The sequence below is a fragment of the Orcinus orca genome, chromosome 12, assembly GCF_937001465.1.
Source record: "Orcinus orca chromosome 12, mOrcOrc1.1, whole genome shotgun sequence".
In the NCBI taxonomy this organism is placed as follows: Eukaryota; Metazoa; Chordata; class Mammalia; order Artiodactyla; family Delphinidae; genus Orcinus; species Orcinus orca.
Window position 1 is genome coordinate 33,899,107 of NC_064570.1, and position 27,247 is coordinate 33,926,353.

General features: G+C 40.1%; 1 pseudogene; it reads right to left on the reverse strand.

Annotated features, from left to right (window-relative positions):
- Positions 1 to 16,098: 16,098 nt before the first annotated feature.
- LOC101287948 (ADP-ribosylation factor-related protein 1-like) lies at positions 16,099 to 16,827 on the reverse strand (annotated as a pseudogene).
- Positions 16,828 to 27,247: the final 10,420 nt, after the last annotated feature.

Genomic DNA, 27,247 nt, shown 5'->3' on the forward strand with positions numbered 1-27,247 from the left:
ATTTCATAAAGTCTCCCCGCAGCTTAGGGAGGCTTGGAGTGGGAGAGATATTATCTGAATTTGTTCACAGCTCTGGTCTATTCAAGCGGTCTGCAGAGTATTAGAAAATTCTCTCTCTGAAACTAAAAAGAAAAGCTCTGTCTTGGGATCTGCTTTAAGTAAGCTATCAGTGGCTTCTGGAATATAAATTGTCCAAAAATCAATGGAAATGTGGTAGATATATAACACTTCCGAACTTCCAGCTTCCTCCAAAGTGAATTGAAATGCTAACCTGGAAGATAACAAACACCAGAGAGACAGTGTTGTTATCAAATCCTGAAAGAAACCACTGGAAGGGGTTTCTAAACTGTTGAAGCAAACATAAAGTCCCTGTTGAATATCTGAAAGCTCTTTCTTTAATGTTCAGATCTGCTTGGGGGTGGGGGGGAATGGTAGGGAGATTTTATGACAGATACTCTCTCTCGTGATGCACTTGCCAGTTGTAGAAAAGGAGCTACGACACCTGAAATCTAACCCAGAAAATTGTGTGCTGATTTATTCTGATGTAGTTGTGTTCATTTCAACTTAGCCTTATTAGTCTTATCAGTTTTATCAGTCTTAATTCAGACAGAGGAAATATAGCATTTAAGACGAAAATACAAACCCTCAGTACTTAGATGCAATCTATGTGGATATAGAATATGAAGAATAAAAATATCTAAATTGAATCACCAATGAGTTATTTCCTTAAATAGATGTTTGAATGTACAGACGGACAAAGGCCATGTGTTCCTACTTCGTTGCACGGTCTAAGAGATAAAATCAAACTGGAAAAGTAGAGAAAACAAGATCGTCATGGCATCCACTTGTTATTTGTTGAGAAAGAGGAGATGCCTGCGGAGCCGGCGGGTATTGTGAGTGAGAGAATTAGGCCAGGTATATTTCAGAATGGTCATTCAGGTTGTATTATTACAACAGACATCTTCAGTGTATGGATTTCTAGTAGGGGTATTTTTCATCTCAACAAAAATATATCTGCTTCCCATTTTTACTAAAACACGTATTCCTTTTGGTCCATTTGGCTTTTTCCTACTTTTTTTTTTTTTTTTTTTTTTTGCGGTATGCAGGCCTCCCACTGTTGTGGCCTCTCCCGCCGCGGAGCACGGGCTCTGGACGCACAGGCTCAGCGGCCATGGCTCACAGGCCCAGCCGCTCCACGGCATGTGGGATCTTCCCAGACCGGGGCACGAACCCGTGTCCCCTGCATCGGCAGGCAGACTCTCAACCACTGCACCACCAGGGAAGCCTGGCTTTTTCCTACTTTTGACTGAAATATGGATAGTAGATATTCTGCCATCTTCAGCTCTACTACAAGAAACACAATAGCATGAAACTGATGATAAATGACAACTGTTGTTTGACATGGGGACAAGAGGCAACGATGTGGGGAGGCCGACTCCCACTTGGACCCGAAAGCACAAGTGATGCCCAAAGAGAACGCTCCTCATCTCCCAGCAGTGTTCGCCGCATGAGAATATGGCCCAACAGTGTCTCATCTCTCAAGAGGATGTGGAAATCTAAACTTTTATGTGAACTCCTAAAAATTTTGAATATTAGCAACCAGTTAAATTCAAAAACAAAAATATACCTCTGGCCCAACTCTGTGAAAAACAAAACCTGTCAGAAGGCTGCATCTGGTTGTCTAAGTTTGTGACCTCCATTGTAGAATAATTGTTGTTTTACTGTTCTGACTTTCTAAAAATGTGTTTTAGAGAAACATGAGTTTTAGTTGTCTCTGAATAGCTATCATAACTGTTTTTCATACTTGTTCTTGGTTTCCTATTTACCTTATTTTCTCACATATTTTTCTGTTTTAAAAATATATGTAGATGAATCTTAACCCTTAAGATGAAGAAAAACAAGGTCGATGTCCCCGCTCCCTCCTACCTGGACTAAATTCAGAAGAGCATATTTCAGAAAGTAATTCACACATTTCACCTAATAAGCACCCCCAAAATGATGACTAGAGAATAATTCTTCTGGAGATAATAGTACTGAGAGCTCAAAAGGGGAGCCCTTGTTCTGTGAGCCATGGGATAGCCTGAACTGTTTTAGCACAAGTGCAGTAAAGCATCTGTGGAAGCACCACACTCCAGATTGTGATGGTACATGCTGACTTACCTGGCAGGTGCAAAACATTTTGGGCTCTTGCCAGCCCACAGTGGGAACCTGAACTCCAGTTCCATAAATCTAATTACCTGGCGCACAGTCAGCAGACTGGATTTCTCTTCACCTTCATGTTATATTCTTGGAATGACAGTGAGTAAGTATTTGTTAATTGCTTGCTTTCCAGTGTTAAGTTCTGTATTGCCTGAGTGCTCAAATGTGGTCATTGAGGAAAAAAATACCTTCACATAAGAAATCCACATGAAATCATGGATGTTGCAGGGATATTAGAGATTATCAAATCCAATGCCCTTATTGTTAAGTTTAAGAAATTAAAACCTAGAGGAGTCATATGTCTATCAGTAAAGGGTCAGATAATAAATATTTTAAGTTTTGCCCACCATTGGTCTTCGTTACCTTTGTCGTTAGACCTTCCTAAGAGAATGGCTAAAGGGAATTCTTCAAACAAAAAAAGAAATAATATAAAAGGAAATTTCAAGCATCAGAAAGGAAGAACAGTGGAAAGAGCAGAATTATGGGTATATACAATAGAATATCCCTTTCCCCATGTATGTGTTTTATAAATTATATTTGATTATTGAACCAAAAATTACAATACCATCTGACATTCAAGAAAGTAATATTTTAAAGTAGGAAAGAAAAAGGGATCTAAATAGAAGTAAGGTTTCCAGACTTTACTGTAAGTGGTAAAATAATGATACCACTAGATTATAATGTCATATATTTATACTGTAATGCCCAGAGAAACCACTGAGAAAACTACACCAAGAGACACACTCAAAAACACTATATATGAATGAAGATAAAATCTTAAAACATGTTTACACAACACACAGGAAATTAAGGAAAGCAAAACTGGAATAAGAACCAGAGAAAAACAATAATAAAAAGGCAGATTTAAGTGCTAACATACCATACTCAACAGAGACAGTACAAAAACAGTAAAATTATAAACAAATATATCATGAATTTTACATAAAAATTTTCAACAAAATATTAGCAAACTGAATCCAATAAAGTAAAAAGAAATGATGCACATAACCAAGTGGGATGATTTCCATGTATGCAAGGCTGGTTCAACATTTGAAAATCAATCAATGTTATGCATCATATATCAACAAGCTAAAGGAAAAAAAACGTGATTATATTAATTTGAAAAACCATTTGGTAAAATCCAACACTCATGCATGATAAAAACTCTCTAGAAGGGAACTTCTTCAACTTGATAACATCTAAAAAATATTTACAGCTAACTTCATAAAAAATAGTGTAAGACTGAATGCTTTCTCCCTAATCCTGAGAACAAGGCAAATAAAAGATCACTATTTTATTCAACACAGTACTGGAATTTCTAGCTTGCAATAAGGCAAGAAAAAGAAACAAAAGCCATACAAATTTGAAATATAAAATAAAACTTTTCCTGTTTACAGATGGCATGATTATGTAGAAAATCCCAAAGAACCTACAAAAATCCTAGAACAAATAAGTGAGTTAATTCACAGGATACAAGATCAACACAATAATTTCAACTGCATTCTTATACATTAAAAATAAAAGTTATGAAACTGAATAACAATGCCATTTATAATTGCTCCTAAGAAAATGAAATACACAGATACACACTTATCAAAACATGTACAGGATTTACATGCTGAAAATTACAAAATTCTGATAAAAGGAATCAAAGTATACCTAGACAAATGGAGAGATACGTTTGTTCAGGGATTGGAAGATTCAACATAGTAAAAATGTCAGTTCTTTTCAATTGATCTATAGGTTTAATGTAGTTTCTATAAAAAAATTTCTAAAAAAAGTTTTTTTAGATATAGACAAGCTTATTCTAAAACGCATATGGAAAGGCATAGCTAAAATAGCTAAATAATCTTGACAAAGAATAAAAATGTGTGGGGGAGGGAATCATTCCATCCAATACTGAGGCATCTATATTGCTATATTAATCGGAAGAGGGCAGTATTGGTTTTAGAAAAAAAATAGAAGATTTTCTGGATTTAGGACTAAGCAGAGTTCTTAGACTTAGCCCCCAAAACATGATTCCTATAACTAAAAATTGATAATTTGGGCTTCATCACAATTAAATAGTTTGCTCTGTGAAAACCCATGTGAAGAGGATGAAGGCCACGATTAGAAGAAAATATTTACAAATTATATATCCAGTAAAAGGACCAGCATCTAGAATATATAAAGAACTCTCAAAACTCAACAGTAAAAAAAATCACAATTTTAAAATGTGCCAAAGACATGAACAGACATCTCACTGAAGAGGATATACAGATAACAAGCTTATTGGAAAGATGTTCAACATTGGTAGCCATTGGGAAAATGGGTATCATAATGAGCGTCACTGCACATGCATCAGAATGGCTAAGACAAACCTTAGTGACAACATCAAACACCAAAAGTTAGTGAGGTTGCAGGGAAACTGGACCAGGCATATATAGCTGATAGAATGGCAGAGCCATTCTGGAAGAGCATGACAGATTCTTGTAAAACTGAACATGCAATAACATACAACCCAGCAATTATGCTCCTAGGCATTTATCCCAGAAGAATGAAAACTTAATGTTCACACATGAATATTCATAGCAGCTTTATTTGTAATAACCCAAAACCGGAAACAGCCCAGAGAGCCTATACCAAGTAAGTGGTTAAACAAACTGTGGTACATCCCTACTATGAAGCACTACTCAGCAATAAAAAATAAAAAACTACTGATATAGGCAACAACTTGAAAGAATCTCCAGGGAATTATAATAAGTGAAAAAAGCCAATCCCAGTAGGGTATATGCTAAAAAGCCAATCCCAATAAGGTATACGCTATATGATTCCACTTACATAACATTTTGAAATGACAGAATTTTAGAAATGGAGAATATATTGTTACCAAAAATTAGGAATGTGGGTGTGGTGGGTGAATGGGAGGTGAGTGTGGTTATAAAAGGGCAACATAAAGGGTCCTTGGGGTAATGGAACCATTTGGTATCTTATCTGTGGTGGTGGGTGAATGACCCTACATATGTGACAAAATTGGACGATGTTTCAAGTGACCTGGCTAGCTGCAGATAATAAGGGAAAGAATCCTTTCAATCCAAGACCCCAAAATAGGAAGAAGCTGGATGTGTACAGGGAAGAGAAAGTGGCCAGTGAGGCTGGCGCCCACTGAGCAGAGTAGTACAATGTGAGGTCAGCAAGAGTGGTCCACGGCATGTGGGCTTAGTAAACCAGAGCCAAGAGTTTGGATATATTATTCATCTTTGTCCTCCATTCTCTCCACCCTCACAGTGTAAAATTCATGGCTTAACGCATTGTATTACACGTGGCAGATTTCAATAAATGTTTATTAGGTGTAATTTAAGCCAGATCTAGAATCTAAGCCTCGTTTTCCTTCTGTTTTCCTCACAACATCATACAGTGTCTCTGATTCTAAAAAAAAAAGCAGACAAATAAATGAAACCCACAGGCATCTGCTCCTGGGGACTCTCCAGGATTTTCCTTTGAGTACACGAAGTAGCTCATTCCCTGAGTACTTTGGCGCTTCATACGTAGTATTCATGAGTTCAATGAGCTGTTTAGTGAGTAATTTGACTCTGGACCATGAGAAACAGAAAATAAATCTGGGTCTAAGGAGACTATGGCAATTCATCCAGTTCAATATCACTGATGGAATATAAGCGAAATCTTCCTCCATTCCAGTCCAAACACATAAATGACAGCAACATATAAACATATAAGCGCAGAGGCTACTATGAAAACTGGAAATGAAAATCTCATCAATCAGAAATGGAAAGGCTTTCCTAAGAGGCATATAGAACGCAACAGCAGCAAGTAGGGGCTGAAACTGTGTAACCTGCGGGTGTCAGGGAAGATGGGCTAGCCCCAAACTGAAGTCACAGGGCTGACTGTGGGCTCTTGGACCACACTGTGTCTGCATATTGGAGCCTGAACTGTATCAGGGCAGGAGAAGAACAGCCTGCCCTTGACTGAAAGATGGCATCACCCACCTATACCTAATAGAGACTCAAAGTCGAGAAACATGTTACTTACTCTGGGTAAGAATCCTGAGATTGTATTAGATTCTTAAGGCTGTTGTAACAAATTACCACAAACCAGGTGGCTTAAAACAACAGAAACATATTGTCTCAGTACCGGAGGTTGGAAGTCTGAAAATGAAGTGTAGGCCAGGCCATATGCTCTCTGACATCTATAGGGGAGAATCCTTCCTTGCATATTCTAGCTTCTGGTGGGTTATCAGCAATCCTTAACACACCTTGTCTTGCAGCTGCATTACTCTAATCTCTACCCACATCTTCACATGGTATTTCCTCCTGTGTCTCTTCTCTTATGAAACCGGTCATGTTGGATTAAGGCTCCCCTTACTACAGTACGACCTCATTTTAACTTAACTAATTGCATTTGCAATGACCCTATTTCCAAATAAGTTCATATTCTGAGGTACTGGAGGTTAGGACTTCAACATGTCTTTTTGGAAGACACAGTTCAAGCCACAACACACAGCAATAGATAATTAACACACCCAGCCAAACTATGCAAGTGAAAGGGTGGAATGAAGATATTTTCAGACATAGTCATCCCAAAACAGTGATGTATACAGAACTGCATCTGCAGTGGTTACTGCTAGACTATCCTTTTTTACATATTTATTTATCCATAAAATATGGTTTTATTGGATTTTAAATATTATATAAATGTTATAGTGTGGGTATCCTGCTGCTGCTTCCTGTTTTTCACTTGTTATATTCTTGAGATTTACTTACTTTGGAATGCTGGTTCAATTTTTTAAATTTCTATATGGTATTTGATTGTAGATATATAACCTATTTTATCAAAATTTTCTCTCATGGAGGAATGTATGTTATTCTCTATTTGCCTTTCAAGAGTGCATATTTTTCTCTACTGATCTTTTAAGAGTCATCCTCTGCCCTTGTCTACCTAGCTGTGTGTCCTGGGAAGTTGACTTCTTAGGACAGCATCACTGATACTCCCTTGCTCTCTGACTTAGTGCTGGGTTTGGCCAAGGCCAGGCACCAATGGGAGAGCAGGTGGCAGGAGGACAGTGTGGTGGTGCTTTCCCCCTGCTGGTCCACATTTTTTATAGTGGCTGCCCTCTACCAACCTTTTGGAGGGCAACATTTCACCTCCGACTTCAGCTCTCCAAATTCTAGTAACACTGCTTCATCCTTCGGGTCTCAAGCTGATAATGACTTTCATCCCCTTCTACTTCCTGGGTGCTTTACCAATCTTTGTTGGTCCCCTAAACTTGCTAAAACTTGTAAAGAGTCTTTTTAAAAAATTTTTCAATTTACTGTTTGACTATACCATCTATTTCTTGTCCAAATCTTGACTGATACACTAACTGGTTCCAGAAGTTGCCCTAAGACACAGTCCATCAAATTGGATTACAGAATTAGGTCATTTATACATTTGATGAGTGCGTGGATGAACTCTTCACCAAGGGGAAATGGGACCTTGGTAATATGAGGCAAACAATAGCTGTTATCTTTATTAAAACAAATCTGCCTCTGGCATGTGATATGTGCCTACTGAACTAGCAAATGTCTTTCCTTTAGTTTCCATCAGCAAGTATAACCTGCAACATCTCACCTTTGCCCAGGGGTTCGGCAGTACACCTTTGCTGTCTTTTATCAAAGCAATGTCTGATCTTTGTCATATTATAATCTAGACTAGAGCAGTGATCCTCACCAAGTGTCATTTGTGAACTGGTTTCTGGTCCATGTTTCTTACGTGTTCCCAATGAATTAGGGAGCTTGCACCAGAATGTGAACTATGGCACTAAGTACACTGTTCTGTTCAGCTGACAATTTTTTCTTAGCAAGACATTTTCGATGAGGGAGCAGTGCATTGATTTACATTCTGGTATAAGCTCTTTTCATCATTGTCACAGACCATGGCTTTGAATAGCTGATATTCTGGTCTGGGGGGGGACCTTGATTACCTTCACATGGAACAGGATATCATGTTGGGACATCAGGAAGAAACCAATAACCAGATGCCTTAGGAAGAAAAAGTGTAGTGAGGAAGGGAGGCAACCATGTGAAAGTTCACAGACCTCTGATGTTATGAAGTTTCTAGTAGGACAATGGTATAAAAACATCAAGACATTCCCTCTTAAATGAGAGACAAGTTGCCTCACTTTGCACAGCCCACAGTGGAAAGAGCCCTAGGACTCAGCTTATCTAAGGCATTATATTTGGGCATACTGCTCTGATCCATCTACAAGGTAACTTGTAAGGCTTCCTGTTGCAAGAGATATGTGGAGCAAGAGAGGGTCTGCAGCAGGTCCAAGCTTTTATACAAGGTGACCTGCCACTTAGGCCTATGACCCAGAAGACCAAGTGGTACTTGAAAAATGTATGGCAGAAAGGGATGAAGTATGTGCCAGCAATAATAACATCACAAAGCAGATCCCTGAGGTTTTGGAAGGAAGCCTATTTCCTCTTCTGCCAACCACTATTTTCCAGTGGCAAAGCTGCTTTGTGTTTACTACTAGGCTCTAACAGAAAAGGAACAGCCCAATATGGTGTAGAACACCACGTGACGCTAAGAATGGACTATAAGAATGTCTACCATCACGGCTCCCCTGGTGGCGCAGTGGTTGAGAGTCCGCCTGCCGATGCAGGGCACACGGGTTCGTGCCCCGGTCCGGGAAGATCCCACATGCCGCGGAGCGGCTGGGCCCGTGAGCTAATGGCCGCTGAGCCTGCGCGTCCGGAGCCTGTGCTCCGCAATGGGAGAGGCCACAGCAGTGAGAGGCCCGCGTACCACAAAAAAAAAAAAAAAAAAAAATGTAAATGGTTGGGGGAAAAAAATCAAAAGAAAAATAAGAGTTTATAACATGCAAACACTATCTGAGATTCAAATTTCAGTGTCTCTATGTACTTACTTTTCACACTACATTGACAAAGCCTAAAATATTCACCAACTGGCCCGTTATAGAAAAAATTTGTTGACTCTGATCTGGAAGCCTGGAAACTATGTTGCCCAAAATTCCTAGTAGATTAGATCCCACTAATGAGAGGTTCTCATAGGAGATTTAGAAGGAATTAAAGAAGCAGAAGGTAGTTTTCTCCTATGAGGTGTTAGGAAACATCATGAGCTTTGGCAAACAGCTGATAGGAGCTGTCACTAGCAGCTTCTAGGCTTCCTCTTGTGAATTAGCCACAAAGGTCCAGCAGAGATCACAAGGGACTCCTGTACTTTATCGTATCCTGAATTTGAATGGCATTTTCCCCTAGGCTTCACTCTTCCCACCCTTCCAAAGACTTGTGTGGGCTTTGCATTCCCATATTTAATTCCTTCTTCCTGGAAGTACCTACGTTAAGTATTTCTGATCTTCTACCCAAACCTTTCTGAGCCAATAAGAAAAGTACTGAATCACTGAGAGAAAGAGAGTAACTAGCACATAGCTGCTGCCATAACTGGAATTATGTGTTCTGTGAGAGCATATGATAAAGGAATTCTTACCTATTCTGAGAAATCAGGTAAAGTTTCCCTGAGGAAGTGAAGACTGATCTTAGATCTGAAAGAATAAGAATTAACCAGGCAAAGGACTGGAACTTTCAGGCCAGAGGAAGTGTTATAGGAATGAGGGCTGGTATGCAAATAACACTTTAGAGCGAAGAATATGGTGCTATAAAGAGAAAAATGCCAGTAGGACTGCAACTTCGAGAGCAACATGCAAGAGAAAGCTGGACAGAGAGAGAGAGAAAGGCCATATAATGCAGAAGCTTCTAGGCTGTGTTAAGGATTAGTGTCTTTCTCCCATGAACTATGGGAAACATTTTCGTGACCTCTGTTGGTCATGAAAACTTTATGAAAGAGATGACATGAGAGATGGGATTCACTAGCGGTTGGAAGAGTGGTGAGAGAGGAGGGCACTCCAACAATGGCACAAGACATCTTAGTGAATTGTATATCAGCCAGTGTAGCTGGAGCAGAGTATAGTGGAGATTAATTTAAAGACAAAGTGGAGAACCTACCATTGCAAGGGTTTTGATTTTATTTTGTCGTCAATGAAACATTATTCAGACAACCATAACGACACTTCTGGGGATGGTTTTTGTAGTAAACAAACTGAAATATCCAATTTGAATTTAGGTTGAGAAATACTGCTGGCTTTTGTTAATGATAGTGTTTTTGTGGTTCTTGAAATGAGACGAGGCTTAAAGATACAGGAAATTGGTGGCTTTGGTAAAGACTTTACATTGTTTCATATTAACAAGAGCTGCTGCGGGGGGTTCAAAGGAAATAGGTTATGGCACTTTTTAATACTAGATGAGTAACTGCCACATCTCCTAGACTGTGTCTTCAGTATCCAGCACTGGCAATCTTATCTCATGAAGAAGGCAAGAAAAGGATGCTAATTGAAATTTGACACACAGGTCTTGAGAGACATGCACACAAGCAGTTTATTGGAGAACAGCATACGAGAGGGGTGAAGAAAGCAGGATTGAGCAGAGGGAAAAATTTAACCATGGTGCAGTTGCAACAGAGCTGGGATGGCCCTTCAGAGTTGCAGGTTGCCCCGACTGAGGCAAAGAGGTTAGGTTTTGTACCCTGCATCAACCAGTCACTGGCACCAGGCTACCCAGAGGGAAGGGACGTAACCTTGGATGAGGAAGCTTCCACTAACCAAGGGTAATTCTCAGAGAAGCGTTCAGCTAAGAGCTGTCAATAGTCAACACTTCTGACAACTGGGGAATGGGCACATAGGCTTCGAGGAGGGGCCTGGGAGGTATGCCGCAGCATTTATTACAGTTTACCCCTGTGTGTCTCTTGTATCCATTTACTTCACATAATGAATTCATCCTATCTGAAATCAGCTCTTCCAGGATTCTGGTTGGCCTCTGTTACCGGGAAAACATGCAAGAGAACAGTTAACAGCACAAACTGAAGACCCCACTGCTGCAGCTAAGTTCAGGGATATACATCATCTCCCTCCTTTACTACTCATTCTGGATTTACCTCACCATTGACTAGCTCTCTCCTGGTCTTGATGGCTTATGTGGTTGAGTGATGCAGACTCTTATCCATGAGGGATGAGAGCCCCTAGTCCTGTGCATTTCCCAAGCAATAACTGCTGTACTTGACTATTTACTGTCAATAATGAACATAGGAGAACCAATAGATGCCCCAGTGGACCACTTGGATGCCAAATGAATTCTTCCCTGTCCCAATTATGAACCAGCAGCCTTGCCTCCCTATGAATATCAGGATCAATTATACCTGCCATTGATGGTGCCACCATTGCTTGCCTGCTGAACTCTGGGTACAAGAAGTTTGAAGTGTCCAATTTTGACTTAAAGTTTGGTGGGACTCTTACTGTGTCCTCTGGCGGACACAGTAAGGGGTTCTCTGTCTGGAAACCAGAATATCTAGAGCCATGGGGTCTAGAGTTAAAGCTATAGGAAGCAAAACTCCAAGTAGGTCCCTGAGATTGATTAGCATTAGAGACACTCTTACCTGCACCCCTTGGTTCCTGTGTCCAGGTGTTTATATATTGGGGACCCAGCACAATATAACGGATGTTGATTTTGGGGATGTGTCATATCATGAAGGATGGTGCCCCATTATCCAAGCTGGTGTCTCATCTGCACATTCCATCACCCCACCAAGCTGGTAGTTTCCAGGTAACACAGAATGTAACAGGACCAATGGAACCCATGACCATGTGTTCATGACTGGACCACTTTTTCTTTAAAATGTTTCCTCTGGTTTTGTTGGTTGTTTTGAGGGATCCCATGTTGGTAAATCAAAACTCTGTAAATATTTGTATAGTGATACTGGTTGAGGTCCTGAAAGCAATAAAGGTAACCCGTACTCAGAATAATTGTTGGTTCCAGTCAATATAAATCACTGGTTTTTGCAGTGTAGAAGGAATCCAATGTACTCAACTTGCCACCAGATGACTGGTTCATCTCCTCAAGGGATTGTACCACATTGGAGGCTCAGTATTGGTCTCAGTTGCTGTCAGATTGGACATTTGCCAGTGGCTAAGGACATAGGCTGTGTAAGCATCAATTAGCTGTTGAATTCTGTCCACTTGGTTGTGGTGGATATTCTCTGGTATTAATATACAATACAAGGATCTTCATACTCCGTATCCCCCTTGATAAATAGAGCCAATACATCTTTCCCAAATATCTTTACCTGAAGTCTTCCAATTTTTCTCATATCAGGGCCCCGAACAAATAGCCAAGCCATTCGTCACTGTCCATGAATCAGTGTATATTCATACATGACCATTTCTCTTTCCATACAAAGTCAATGACCAGGAGCACTGCCCAAAGCTTTACTGAGTGCTATAATTTTCTCTAGCCACTGTCTTTCAGGGCCACCACTAAGTGGGGCTGTAATGAAATAGCTGTCTATTTTCAGCCTATACCCATATGCTGAGTCAACCAATTTATGAATTTAGCTTGGCCTTTTCTCCTCCAATTTTACATGGTCACTTCTCACTTAGCTATTGCTACCTGATGAGAGAAGAGTGTTGGTGCAACGGTAATGGGTGACATGGCAGTCTGCACTATTTCACCAGTATCTCATTCCAGTTCATCATTGGTAAATATTCTAAGAATTGCACTGCAAATGATAGGGTCCTTATTGCCACATAGCCAGCAGTGGATCTGGATCCAAAATCACATTTCTGAGTTTGCTTCCTAGGTATACTCCTAGTACCAAATCTCTCAAGTTAAATTCCACAGTAAATAGATTCTAAGACTCTAGCATCTGCATGCAGGTTTATTGGGGAGTGCTTTTACTGGGGAACAACACAAATGAGGGATGAGGAAGGCAAAATAGGGCAGAGGATGAAACTGAACTGTGATTATTTGTAACAGAGGCTTCACCTGATCCTATGGAGGTTTCTGGAACTGGGATAGCCCTTCAGAATTGTCTCAGTTGAGTCAGGAGGACCAAGAACTTTGTACGACAACTTTGACTACTCATTAAATTCAAGTAGCCCTCAAGGAAGTGTTTTAATATTGACTAAGGCTATTTCTTTCAACCAAGGATAATTCTAGAGATGAACTCAGCTGAGAGCCATTGGCAGCAACACTCCTAGTAGCTAAGAGAATGAATGCATTAGTTTTGAGCCCTTAACATTTATTTCAACTGAAGTAATAATCAAAAGTGTGAAAATAGTTACTAAAGTTACTAAAGTAATAATCAAAATATGAAATCAATATATATTTAGGCTTTTAAAAAAGGAAAACATGCAGAAATATGTAATCTTGTAATATTTGTATTACAAGAAGTGGAAAGATAAAAGAACAGAAGCCCTAAGCCTTTGGGGCCAGTCCACCTTTAATGATTTATATTTCCCCTCCAGCTAAATTTGACTTTAAAGAAATCCCTGCCCACTATACCGGGTTTGAAGACCCAGAAAAGACAAGCACTGAGGATTTTATAATAATGCTCTAATCAACTTTGGGCAGAGGAAATTTTTCAAAACTGATACCTCTGACATTAGGAGTTCTGGTTCTTAAGGAAACACAGGGGAACTCTCTTATAATTTCATAACCACTTTTAAAGAATTTTAAGTAGTTCCATTTTGCCACTTGAGACATCTCTTTTACATAAAAATTAGAGGAGGCATAGACTGCATCCTAAATGTTTGGTTTCAAGTCCTATCTGCCACCTAATAGCTGGATGACAAACAAGTTTTTAAATTTCCCTACGCCTCAGTTTCCTCATATTTAAATATATGGGAAAGGTAATGAACCTACCTCATGGGTTGATAGGATTAAATGAGCTAAGAAAAGTACTTTGTATGGTAACTGACATCACTCAATCAATGATTGTGGTTATTATTTTGTTGTCTAAGTAGGTGTTTTGCTATCCCTTCATACATAATCCTGATAATCTTATGGTATCTTAGCAGATTAGATACACTGTGTCTTCTCTATTGTGTTGTGTTGATCTTTATTTAGGATTCCGTATATTGCTGTTGGGGCAGATGCAAACTGGTTCACTGAGATTAACTGTGGAATCTGTGTCAAAAATAACCCATTTATGCCAGGACTGACACTACAAATCTAGACCCTTGGTACCAAAATAGGAAACGATTCTTAGTCCAGATTTTGCCATATTTCAGTGTTTTTAGAGATCATGAGGATTATGTGATATTCCTTTTTAATTATTTATTTTTCGATATATTAAGGCTAGATAAAGTACGAGTGCTATCATTGTAACATGTTTACAGAATAATCCAATCTTGGTAGGGTACAAGCAGGAAAGTTTAATTTTTCTTCACTATTGCTTTCAACCTGTTTGGTTTGATCTAGTCTTCATCCCTTGATGAAGAAGGGCGGACAGATGTCATAGCTTCCTGAGAACTTTCAATTAAAAGGAGCTCATGTGTTATAAGTTCCACATCAGACTACAACATGACTTACATCTTAATCCAGTTTTTAAAAGCAACTCCCTTCCCTATCCTAACTCACGCTGGCCTGGGGCTTGTGGTCTTGAATTAGTGGAGGGCCTATTCATTTATTCCTCCTCCCTCTTACCTGACATGAAAGAAATCTGAAGCAGCACGGTGAAGGAGAAGAGAGATTAGAACCAAAGTGTAAGCTTTTAATTTACTTTTTACTTCTTTGGTCCTGCAATTTTTTTTTTTTTTTTTTTTTTGCGGTACGCGGGCCTCTCACTGCCGTGGCCCCTCCCGTTGCGGAGCACAGGCTCTGGACGCGCAGGCCCAGCAGCCGTGGCTCACGGGCCCAGCCGCTCCGCGGCATGTGGGATCTTCCCGGACCAGGGCACGAACCCGCGTCCCCTGCATCGGCAGGCGGACTCCCAACCACTGCGCCACCAGGGAAGCCCGGTCCTGCAGTTTTATTTTCTCTTGGCTACTGTTGATAGGTTGCCTGCTCTGGGACAGGCATCCAAATGCCAGCTTGTGCTGCATTTCATTCTTTGACGGAGTTGTGTGGATTTCTGCACTGCATGGTTTAATGATATCGACCATGTCCTCTCTGGCTGACATCTTGTCATGCCCAACTCAGACCCTACACCTGGTGGGTTTATTCCACAGTCTCTAACTTTTGAGCTTCCACTGTGCCAGCCATCCACCTTCATAAATGGGGACCTTCAACATAGATTCATCCTGGCTCTGTCATGGCAAACTGTTGGGAGTTGTGACTGTTTATGGCTCCCTACCTTCAGGCCCTGCAATAAGGGGCTGCTTCACTGAACTTCAGCGTTATCCAGATACGAGGTAGATATATGATTCTATGTCTGTGCATGCTCCCAAACTCCAGAGGACGCAGGTTAAGCTACTGAGAATTCTCTCACTGCACCCCAGCTTGGTGCAGTGAGCTTGGGAGGGTCTATGAGTTTCTGACGCTTAGCAAATATGGGAGTGAGATGAGCATCTCAGGATTCTTCTCTTGGGCAGCCCAGCTCTTGAGGAGAAGAGGGATGTAGAAAGAAGAAAGGAAGATGGGAAAAGCCATAGCCCTTTTCTTCAACCTAGTAATGACTATCTGAAAAGACAACAATTTTTACTTCCAAGAAACCCTTTCCAAACTTCTGGTCTTCTCTGGATGTGGGTGATGGTCTGATGATGGCAGGATTGTTTGACACACCTTCAAATAAGTCCCTCAGAGTTGTGTATATTGGCCCTTCTTTAGGCTGAGTGGGTTCCTATAATTTGTGACGTATAAGGTTGGTAATTTAGACAAAATTCCAAAAGATAAAAAAAAATTCAATTTATCTCTGGGGTACGGTGGATAATTTTGCTCTTTGTTCTTTGGCTTTCTCATTTGCAAAAGGGATAAGATAATAGTACCTACACAGAGAGTTGTTGTGAAGCTTAAATAACGTAATCCATGTAAAAGCTATAGCTGTTTAACACACTTTTTTTTTTTTTTTTTTTTAAACAAAGCAAACGGAAAAACCAAAAGGCAAAGCAACCCCAGGCCCCAGGATGGGTGGCGCGGGGCGGGTAGGAGCTCCTGCGGCTCTGGGGATGAGCGGTGGGCGCCAGAGGGCGCGGCTGCGCTTGCGTGACGTCCTGCCGCTCGGCGGCCGGCGCACGTTCCGCACGACGCACTTCACCGACGCTCTCGCGCAGCCCCTTGCCTGTGAGGGCCGAGCAGGCCTGGGTCAGGCTGTCGCGCCCTCCCGATCTTGGAGGTGCAGTCCCTGGACGCAGTTTGGATGTCGCGGATCCCGGGGCAAGTCTCAACGTCCTGCTTGCTGGCCAGCACCAGGATGGGGACGCCGCCCAGCGCCTCGCTCGTGACCATCTTCTCCAACGCTTGTACTCAGTCTCTCCTCCGTGGAGCCCATGACACAGAGAACGCCGTGGCCCTCTGCTTGGTCCTTGTACCACAAAGACTGCAGCTCTTCCTGCCCCCTGCTAAGCCGCACAGCAGGAGGCGAGGCTTTCCAACGTCCACAGTGCCGATGTTTAGACCCACGGTGGTGGTGATTTTGGACAGACTCCTCCCCTTGGAGTTCTTATGAAACCGGGTTTTTGACCGCTCCACGACAGTAGTCCTCACGGCATTGTCCAGACCCAGGATCAGGATGCAGTACTGGTCCTTCAGAAGCATGTCCTTGTACAGGTCTGACATCCTGCACCCACCCCTGGCCACCGGAGCCACCGCGTGCCTGACGCACAGACCCTGCGCCTGACGGCACGTGGGCCGTCCCAAGCACAGTTCTGAGTACACGGTAAGAATTCAATCAGTGTGAGCCACCATCGTATAACCTGGTATCTTTATTTCACTATACATAAATGTTGATGGAGTGTATATTTATTCATTTACTTAACATATATTTACCACTTAACTGCCATAGGAACTTTGGGGAGAGGTAATGAACAAATCAGCCGTCGTGAAGCTTATGTTATAGCGGGGGGAGGGAAATAATAAACAATCGAATAAGATTTATAATGTGTCAGAGAAAGATTACTGCTATGAAGAAAAATAAACGGGGAGCGGATCAGGAGTGCGAAGAAGTGCTGCTATTTTAAGTGATGTAAGGACTCACTGATGAGGTGGCATTTGAACAGAGATCTGAGGTAAAGAATGTTATTCAGCATGTTAGCAGAAAATGTGTTAATTAAATTCAGTATTACAATCTCCAAAAGTTTGATACTATTTATAACTCAAGCAGATAACTAAGCCTTTTGCCCAATGAAGAAAAAATTACCTTGAATCGAGTAGATTAATTCAGTTGTTCAGGAGAGAGTTTATACTGTATATTAAAAATATATATTGGTCTAGCCTGGAAATCTTCCTTTTTCTTGCCTTTTAGCTTGTCTTGTGATTTTTTTTTTTGTTTGTTTAAGGTCAGGCATGAGGTAATAGGAATTATAAACAGGCCCTTAGCGTGAGGTTCTATGTTAATCTGGCTAGAAGTTGGGCTGTGTTTAATGTTTGCTCTAGCCGTAGGTGCCACTGGCTTCAGATTCCTGGAGTGTACTTGTTTTTGTCTCCCTGTTTTTGGAAGCTTCCCTAAGAATTCCTCCTTAGACAAAGTCTGCACCTTGCAGCTCTTTCAGTGTTATCTATTGTTATTATACTGGAGTCCTGTTGGCGTGGTAGTAGGGTGTGTGGGTGGAAAAGTGATCTATAATCTTATGATTAAAAGTCAGTCATGGGCTTCCCTGGTGGCACAGTGGTTGAGAGTCTGCCTGCCGATGCAGGGGACGCGGGTTCGTGCCCCGGTCCGGGAAGATCCCACATGCCGCGGAGCGGCTAGGCCCATGAGCCATGGCCGCTGAGCCTGCGCGTCCGGAGCCTGTGCTCCACAACGGGAGGGGCCACAACAGTGAGAGGCCCGCGTATCGCAAAAAAAAAAAAAAAAAAAGTCAGTCATTTAGTGGGCCTGTGTCCCTGGGTTTTGACTTTCATAAGTGTTTCTTTGCTTTCTCCTTTCCCCCTTAGGTGAGACAGGAAGGCTAGAGGGAGCTGGAGTTGGGTGAAGACCCTTCCTTCTACCTAGGGTAAGTTGCTGGTAGAGTCTTTTTCCCTGGAGAGCAGGCCTTTGTTATAGAGAATGCTCCAGATGTATTTCAAAATGATGACTTTTCCTCCGCCTGCCAGAGCCAGGATGGGATAGTTCATAGCTCTTCACTGAAAACCTGGAGGGTTCCCAGAATGAAAACCAATGAAAGTATAGGAGCAAGATCTTATTTTTAAAAGAATAATTATTGACATATAGCTTATTAGAGATATGCACAAATCATAAGTGTACAGCTCAATATATTTTCACCAAGAGAAAATACCCATATAACCAGCAACCTGATCCAGAAATAGAACATTGGCAGCATCCCAGAACCCCACTAATGACCACTTCCGGTCACTATGCTTTCCAAGGTAATCATTATCCTAACTTCTCACAGTATAGATTAGTTTTGCCTATTTTTGAGCTTTATATAAATGAAATCATAAAGAAGGAATTCTTTTGTGTTTGGCTTTATTTCAATCAACATAATGTTTGTAAGATTAAACTGTGCTCTTACATGTAGAAGGAGTTCATTCACTCTCATTACTGCATAGCATTTCATTGTATGAATGTAAGATCATTTATTCATTCATTCTGCTGTTATGAACCTTTGAATTGTTTCCTTTTTTACTTTATTAAGGAGAGTGCTGCTATGTACTAGTGTACATGCCTTTTCGTGAACATATGTAGTTGTTTCTCCTAAGTGTATATCCAAGTTTATATCTAGGAGTGGAATATACACGTTTGTCACTAGTAGGTATTGAATGCCAAATAGACGTGCAAGTGTCTGTAACACTTTAAACATATGAGAGTTTGAGTCACTCCACATGCTCACCAATACTTGCTATGATCAGTCTTTTTCCATTTAGCCATTTTTGTGCATGTTATGTGAAAACAGCAGCTGATAAAATGTAAAACCTACCTGTTAGTTTTGAATATTGGCTGCATGGCAGTCTTGAACTCCGAGTTTTGTCTCTTCAGCACCTTGATATTTTCAGAAGTTCTCTGTGGGTTCTCTGCCTCTGTTCAGTTGCCCCCTGACTAGACCCATTTTCCAGAACCTTGGTCTCTCACTGTGTTCCAGAAATTGGCAGATTCCCTGAAGGAAGTATGTTTTCCATCTCCTTTTTTTTTTTTTCTTTTTGTGGCTTGAAACAACAATCATCATTTTGTTATCTCTCACAGTTTCTGTGGGTAAAAAATTTGAAAAGGTTCAACTCAGGGTATTGCATGAAGTTGCAGTCAGTGATGTGAAGCAAGAACAGTGGAAGCTGCAACAGCTGGGCACTGGCTCTTCATGTAATCTTGGGGCCTCTCTCTTCATGTAGTCTTGAGTACCTCCATATGGATTCTGCATGTAGTCTAGTTTGGGCTTCTTACAGCATGCTGGCCTCAGGACGGTTGGACTGCTTATGTGGTGGCTGTAGGACCTGGCTCCTCAAGTTCTGTGCTTCAGCAGTTATCCAGCACCTTCAAAATTGTATGTGTGTGTGTGATATATACATACATACATATAGACATATGTATATATGTATGTATATATACATATACATGCATGTATATATCACACATCATAAACAGAAGTAGAAATAGAAGTCCTATTTGATGAGTCTTATTTATTTGTTCTTAGGAACACTTGTAATGGTTTCTCTGAAACAAAAAATGATTTTTGCTATTTGATTCGTTTGCTTGTTTTTTAAGAGAGAAAATTCTGGCCAGTGTAGTCTCTAAACATTATATCTCTTCCACAGGAGAATCAATATAGAATAAGCTAGTCTGAAATTTGTGGATTTCCAATTCTAAATAGAGTGTCATGAATTCATGCTTAAAGCTTTTGGTATAACCCATTTTCAGAAGTGTTGAGGACAGCACTTATAATACATAGTATACATCAAATGCCCTGCATTGATCTACAGTTTAGTAGAAAGGCAGATGGATTAAATGCATTGACATCATTTTGTCATCCACAAACATACCACTAAATGTATTTCTGAAAGTGTTGAAAAGAGCAGTGTGTACTATCATTTTATGAAATGTACTGCATTTGTATTGAGAACTGATGGGGAAAAGAAGAAAATAATCCACTGTGAATGTGCTTTAAACAAGAGGCTGGATTTTTCTAAAAACAAAAAAGCAAAAAACAGTAAAGTAGTTGCCTTAAGGTCACAGCACTCAAAGAAGTGGTGAGTCATCAAAACAAAACTAAGATAAATCATCAGGAGGAAGAAAATGTCGAAAGACAAATATAGAATTATTTTTGTTCCTTTGGTTTTTTATTTTTCCAAATAAATTACTTGCAATTTAACCAAGGTCTACTCAAAGGGTAGAGAATTGTTGTGTGATTTTTTTAAAAGAGCAAATATTACATGATGCTGTTATCAAACTTCTAACCCCAACCATATTTAAGTTGCTAAAAATTTAAAGCATGCTTTACTGTGTGAATGGCTACACCAAATAACAGATTTTCAATTGTAGCGAAAACAGCCTTATATTGGAAGAAGATGCCATCTAGGATTTTTATAGCTAGAGAGGAGACATTAATTCCTGGCCTAAAAGCTTCAAAGGACAGACTGACTCCCTTGTTAGGGCCTAATGCACCTGGGGACTTTAAATTGAACCCAGTGCTCACTTACCGTTCTGAAAAATCCTAGGGCCCTTCAGAATTATGCTCAATCTACTCTGCCTGTGCTCTATAAATGGAATAACAAAGCCTGGATGACAGCACATCTGGTTACCTCATGATTTACTACATATTTGAAACCCACTGTGGAGACCTATTGCTCAGAGGAGAGATTCCTTCCAAAATATTACTGCTCATTGATGATGCACCTGGTCACCCAAGAGCTCTGATGAAGGTGAGAATAATGAGAATAATGTTTTCATGCCTGCTAACACAATATCCATTCTACAGCCCATGGATTAAGGAGCGATTTTGATTTTCAAGTCTCATGATTTAACAATATATTTCATAAGACTATAGCTGCCATAGATAGTAATTACTCTGATGGACTGGGGTAAAGTAAATTAAAAACCTTCTGGGAAGAATTCACCATTCTAGATGTCATTAAGAAAATCCGTGATTCATGGGAAAAGGTCAAAATATCAGCAATAACAGGAGTTGGGAAGAAGTTGATCTAACCCTCATGAGTGACTTGGAGGGGTTCAAGACTTCACTGGAGGAGATAACCGCAGATGAAGTGGAAATAGCAAGAGAATTGGAATTAGAAGTGGAACCTGAAGATGCAATTGAGTTGCTTGCAATCTCATGATAAAACTTGAATGGATGAAGAATTGCTTTTTATGGATGAACAAAGAAAGTGGTTTCTTGGGATGGAATCTACTCCTGGTGAAGGTGCTGTGAAGATTGTTGAAATGGCAACAAAGGATTTGTAATATTTCATAAACTTACTTAATAGAGCAGCAGCAGGCTTTGAGAGGAGTGACTCCAGTTTTGAAAGTTTTATTATGGGTCAGATGTTATCAAATGGCATTGCATGCTACAGAGAAATTGTTCGTGAGAGGAAGAGTCAATAGATGTCGCAAACTTCACTGGTGTCTTATTTTAAGAAATTACTGCAGCCATCCCAGCCCTCAGCAGCCACCACCCTGATCTGTCAGCAGCCATAGACATCGAGGCAAGACCCTCCACCAGCAAAAAGTTTACAGCTTGCTGAAGCCTCAGGTGATTGTTAGCATTTTTAATTAAGGCATGTGCACTGTTTTTAGGTATAATGCTACTGCACACTTAACAGACTACAGCATAGTGTACACGTGACTTTTACATACACTGGGAAACCCCACAATTTGTGTGATGCCCTTTATTGTGACATTTGCTTTATTGTGGTAGTCTGGAACTGAACCCACAGTATCTCCGAGATATGTCTGTATTTTCTGCGCCTAATTGGGTGAAGAGTATCTTATTTTGAGGTGGTGACCAAAGCATAAAGGTCAAACAGATGCCTGCCCTTGTCAGAGGCTCCCTCTTCCCCTTCCATGTTCAGGAATCTTGTGTGTTTAGCGTTGGCCAGGTTTGCCAGTGCTGTTCAGTCCGAGATCTCAGGCCCCCAGTGAATGCCCTGAGATTGGAGAATGGTCTGCACCCACCATGTTATTGGTTTTTTATGGTACTTCTGGCATGCTGGTGGACCTGTAGGCCTGAGAATTATAGGGGTGGACTGGAAGGCTTGAGTGCTTTCTCCTGTTGTCCAAGGTAGATAGGCCTTCAAAGAGGGAAGCTCCCTCTCGTTCCCTGAGTGTAGTGTCAGAGAAGTTCAAAGCCAAAACTGTTTTGGGTTCCCAAAGCTACAGCTTCTTTTGTTACAATAAAGTGTTGTCACTGATAATACGGTGTTTATAGTGAAAAATAGGTAATATTAACAGTAAGAATTTATTACATTGCTTTTAAGCTTAGCTTATATAACAGACATGTAGTTAATAATAGGTACTATTGGGGCTTCCCTGGTGGCGCAGTGGTTGAGAGTCCGCCTGCCGATGCAGGGGACACGGGTTTGTGCCCTGGTCCGGGAAGATCACACATGCCACGGAGCGGCTGGGTCCGTGAGCCATGGCCACTGAGCCTGCGCGTTCGGAGCCTATGCTCCGGAACGGGAGAGGCCACAACAGTGAGAGGCCCGCGTACCACACACACACAAAATAATAATAATAGGTACTATAATTAACTTCATTTCACAGGTGAGAAAATAGAGGCACAGAGATGTTAAGTAAATCACACAAGATCACGTAAAACAGAAGAATTGTCCACAGTAAATAAGTATCATCATTGATGGTCAAGTTCACAGAGATGTAATTGGATTATTCCACTCTTCTTGCCATGCTGATGGCTGCTAGTGCAGATTCCTGGCCTGGGCAGAGGGGATAAACCCCACTCCTCCGGAGATACCGTGTCAAGAGATCTCCATGCAAAAACTGGCCAGGGCTGTCAGGGCTACAGTTTTTGAGATGCATTCACTTCCCCAGAGTGTCAGTCTATTCTGCATCAGATCTCCTTCCAGTTTTTTCAGCTCAGAGATCAAAGATTTTATTTTCTCCTTTTCCTCTATTCCAATCCACTGCTTCTGTCTCTTGTGGTAGTTTTATTTTAGGTTCTCCATTGTCCTTCCCTGTAACTAAACCTTAGTCAGGCCTTCCCTTTCTCTCTCCAAAAGGTTTCCTTACTTTTATGATTTTCTCACTGAATGTAATCCTGAAGATGATGCAGTGTGCAAATAGGTATAACATGATAATGATGACGATGATGATGATGATGATGATGATGATCGTGATGATGATGGTGAAGAAACTTTCCTATAATACAACTTTGAATCAAACTTTGGCCATAGTATATAATATTCCAGATATGCTAGTATCGGTCAAGTCTGTCTATTTAGAGCTTCATCATGAATAAGGGAGTAGTCACAATATTTACCTCTAAGGCTTGGATAAGTGGATTTGAAGTTTCTTCTGGTTGTATTAGAAGAAAGATTATTATCAATTTCTAACTTGCCAAACAGCTACACAAAGTTCCTGCTGCTTCATGTTTGCTGTGCACACCATTTGTTAAACATTTTCTCACTGCACACGTCTTCCCTCTGAAGGACTCCTAAGAACCGTTGACTGCTGTTTTGATTCCATGAGCATTTTTTTGAGAGCCCATATATGTTATATATAGTGTTGGGAGACCCAAACTCGAGTTAGACAAAGTCCCTTTCTCCAAGGAGCACTTTCTATTTGTTTGGGTAATAATCTCTAGGTCTAAGGGTAGGATATATCTAATACAAAAATGTGTTCCTTCCCTCAACTAAACTTCATCTAACAAATGAAGACATAAGTGTCAAAAGGCTAGATCTCTGATTTTCAATGGTTAGCAAAAAAGAAAAAATGTTTCAGGTTTAACAGCTATATACAAAATATATAAAGACACTGGATTGTCAGATAATTATGTCACCCAGTTAAATTTGAATTTCAGGTAAACAGTGAATATTTTTTATTTTTACTTGCTAAATCTGGCAACCTTAACAAAGTGAGAATGTGTGTTAATTTCTGTTTATGATAAATATTATAATTTTGTCAAGAAGGAATGACATAGTAGAAAAGGAAAGAGATTTGGAATCAACTAGATGTAGATTAAAGTGTGATTTTATCAGTATCTTGCTAGGTGACAGTGGGAAAATAATTTGTCTCTGAACCTCCGTTTTCTCATAGAAATGGTAACAATTATGGTCAGATGTTGTTGAATGGCTCATTAGTGATATATAAAAATGGCTAGCATATAGTGGGGACTGTATTATTTTCACTTGCCAGTGGCGGTAATAGTAATAATAATAATAATAAAACATTTATTCAACACTATGTGCTAAGGACTCCACATGTATATATTAACCCATTTCACCCTCACTACAACCTCTTGGAGTAGCTAAACAATTATTTTTGTTTTAAGGATAAGACATATGAAACACAGAAAGTCACACAGCCAGTTTATGTGCAAAACAGGATTAAACATTATGCCATAGTGTCTTTCCTCTATACATCATTTAGAAACAATGATTTTAGACAGACTAGTGTTAACTAGCAGCAATACAAATATTTGATGGCTGTTGAGGATCAAAGATGCTCAAAAGAACATTAGTGTGAGAGGCAGAAGCATAACTATGGACTCCTTTACCACCAAGGGCCAGCAGAACTAACTTGGCAGAGTTACTGGTCTTTTCAGTTACATCTTGGGATGGAGATGCTTGTCACTGCTACTGCTGCTGTTGATGATGATGATAATAATAATAAAATAATAATAGCAGCTGACAGATATTGATCATTTACCATGGGCCAGACCATATTTTAGGCATTTTACATGATTAATCTACTTAATCCTTACAAGATTTATAAATAAGGAAACTGCGTCTCAGAGAAAATAAATAATTCACACAGTTCAATCACCTCTCTTTTACTTCAATGAACATTTACAAAACCTGACCCTAGCTATAATTAATCCTTTATTCCTCTATGTTCCTGTAGAATTAGTCACTTTTAAACTACTTCTCATGATGTTAATTAAAACTTTTCTACTTTTTCCTTGAGAAAGAGATTCTTGTTTTACTTTTCCCTGTAGCCTCCCAGCATTCTACATTGGATATGGCTGTTCTGGTTATCTATCGCTACATGATAACCCATTCCAAAACTTCGTTGCTTAAAATAACAATGTATCTTTTTTCTGGGTGTTGACAGACTCCATGGTTGGTTGTTTCTTAGGGTCATTCATGTGGTTGCAGTCAGATGGCCTGTGGCTGGAGTCATCAAAAAGCTTCCTCACTCACGTGTCTGTCACTAGGGCCTGTCGGCCATCTCCCCCACATGGTCTGTGTGTGTGGTTAGCCTGGACTTCCTCATACAGTGATACTCAGGGGCATTAACCTTCTCACAAGGTGACTGACTTCCCCCCAGGACAGGCATTTCAGAAAATAAGAAGTAGAAGCTACCAGTTTTTTAAGGCCTGGCTCAAGAAAGGAACAACATTAATTCTGCCCAGTCAATTATTCTAATTGGTCAGAGCTTTTGCAGAGCCCATCTAGATTCAAAAGGAAGGAAAATAGACACCCCCCGCCACCTCACCAGATCTCAATTTCAAAAGTGTCAAAGAATGTGTGGGCATCTTTAATCTACCATGCTAGAGTTTCTCAGTAAGTGTTAGATAGGTGGATTAATGGATGGATAAATGAAAAAGATCTAAGCCAAAGAAAGCAAATGGATGAGAAGAAATGAGGGGTAAAGATTAAAAATAAAAATATTTACAAAGAATACTACTAGTTAAAGTTTACAAGTACCTGGGAACATATGTCATGTTCTAGATATTACAATGGAAAATATATAGGTACAAGATACAATACATACATATGTTAGATATGACACAGGTTCTTCCTTTTCATACTAATACATTGGAATGGAGGTATTTGGAAATTTTTAATAGGCATAATGGCTCTTGGCATTGTCTTTCGATCAGATTGGCTTATTCTTCTCTCCTGTTTTCATTCAAGTGTTTCTTCTCCACTTAAGAGTTTACTTTTGAAAAGTCAGAGACTTGGAGTACTCTACCGTTTTCCGCCATGTCTCTCCTATTCTTTTGCCTAAGAAATTTCAAATAATGTAGTGGTTTTATAATTTTTTTCATTCCCTAAATGCTGAAAGTCATTCTAGACCTCAGCTTCCATTTTATTTTGAAGACTTCTACGTGGTAGGTAGAAGAATTCAGTTATTTCATAGCCATCATAACCAGAACAAACTTCCTTGACTCTTGATATGTTCATTGATGCTTCTATCTCAAACCTTCTTCTGTCCCCATCTCTGAGAAATTACTGTTTAAACTTGCACAAATTATTTCAACTTCCTCACTGCTTCTTAGAGAAGAGTAGAGAAAAATATGGGACATGAACAGGGACATAATGAGAGACTAAAAACCACCAGGACTTTAAATGTTAAAATCAACAAAATATGCAAAATGCCTTGAGGCAATGTAATATCACTGTCTCACAGAAGGCAGAAAATTACTAGGAGAAATTTAAATGATGTGCTGGAGAATGTCAACTGCATTCGGAATGGAGCTTTGGATTTTTATAGGAATTGAATACACATTTCAGTCATTAAAATGAAACAGTCTGAGATTGTTTCAGATTGAACTTTACATGGGCCGAGGAAGAAATTACAATTAAATATATCATGCCAAGTTTTTAATTTATGAAATGAGACATGGGGTTTTCTGAGAAAGGAGATAAAATGAAAGTTTGTCTCTAGAATCCCTTCCATTCCTAGGTTGTCAAATTTGGGGACCAAAATTTCACCTCCATATCCACCCCGTTAAAACCCTGTGGGAAATGATGTAGATACGACCTTCAGGGGCTTCTAGAGAGTGAGTAATAACCAGAAGAAAACTGATAATAAATCCTCTTTGCAGTGATTTGTTTTTAGGTGTTTCTTCTTAATAACCCCTGAACAAAAATTACAATCTCCCCTCCGCTTCACTGTACCTCCACTGCTGGGGTCATGGGCTTTACTTGGTTACCACATTCTGCTTTTTATTTCT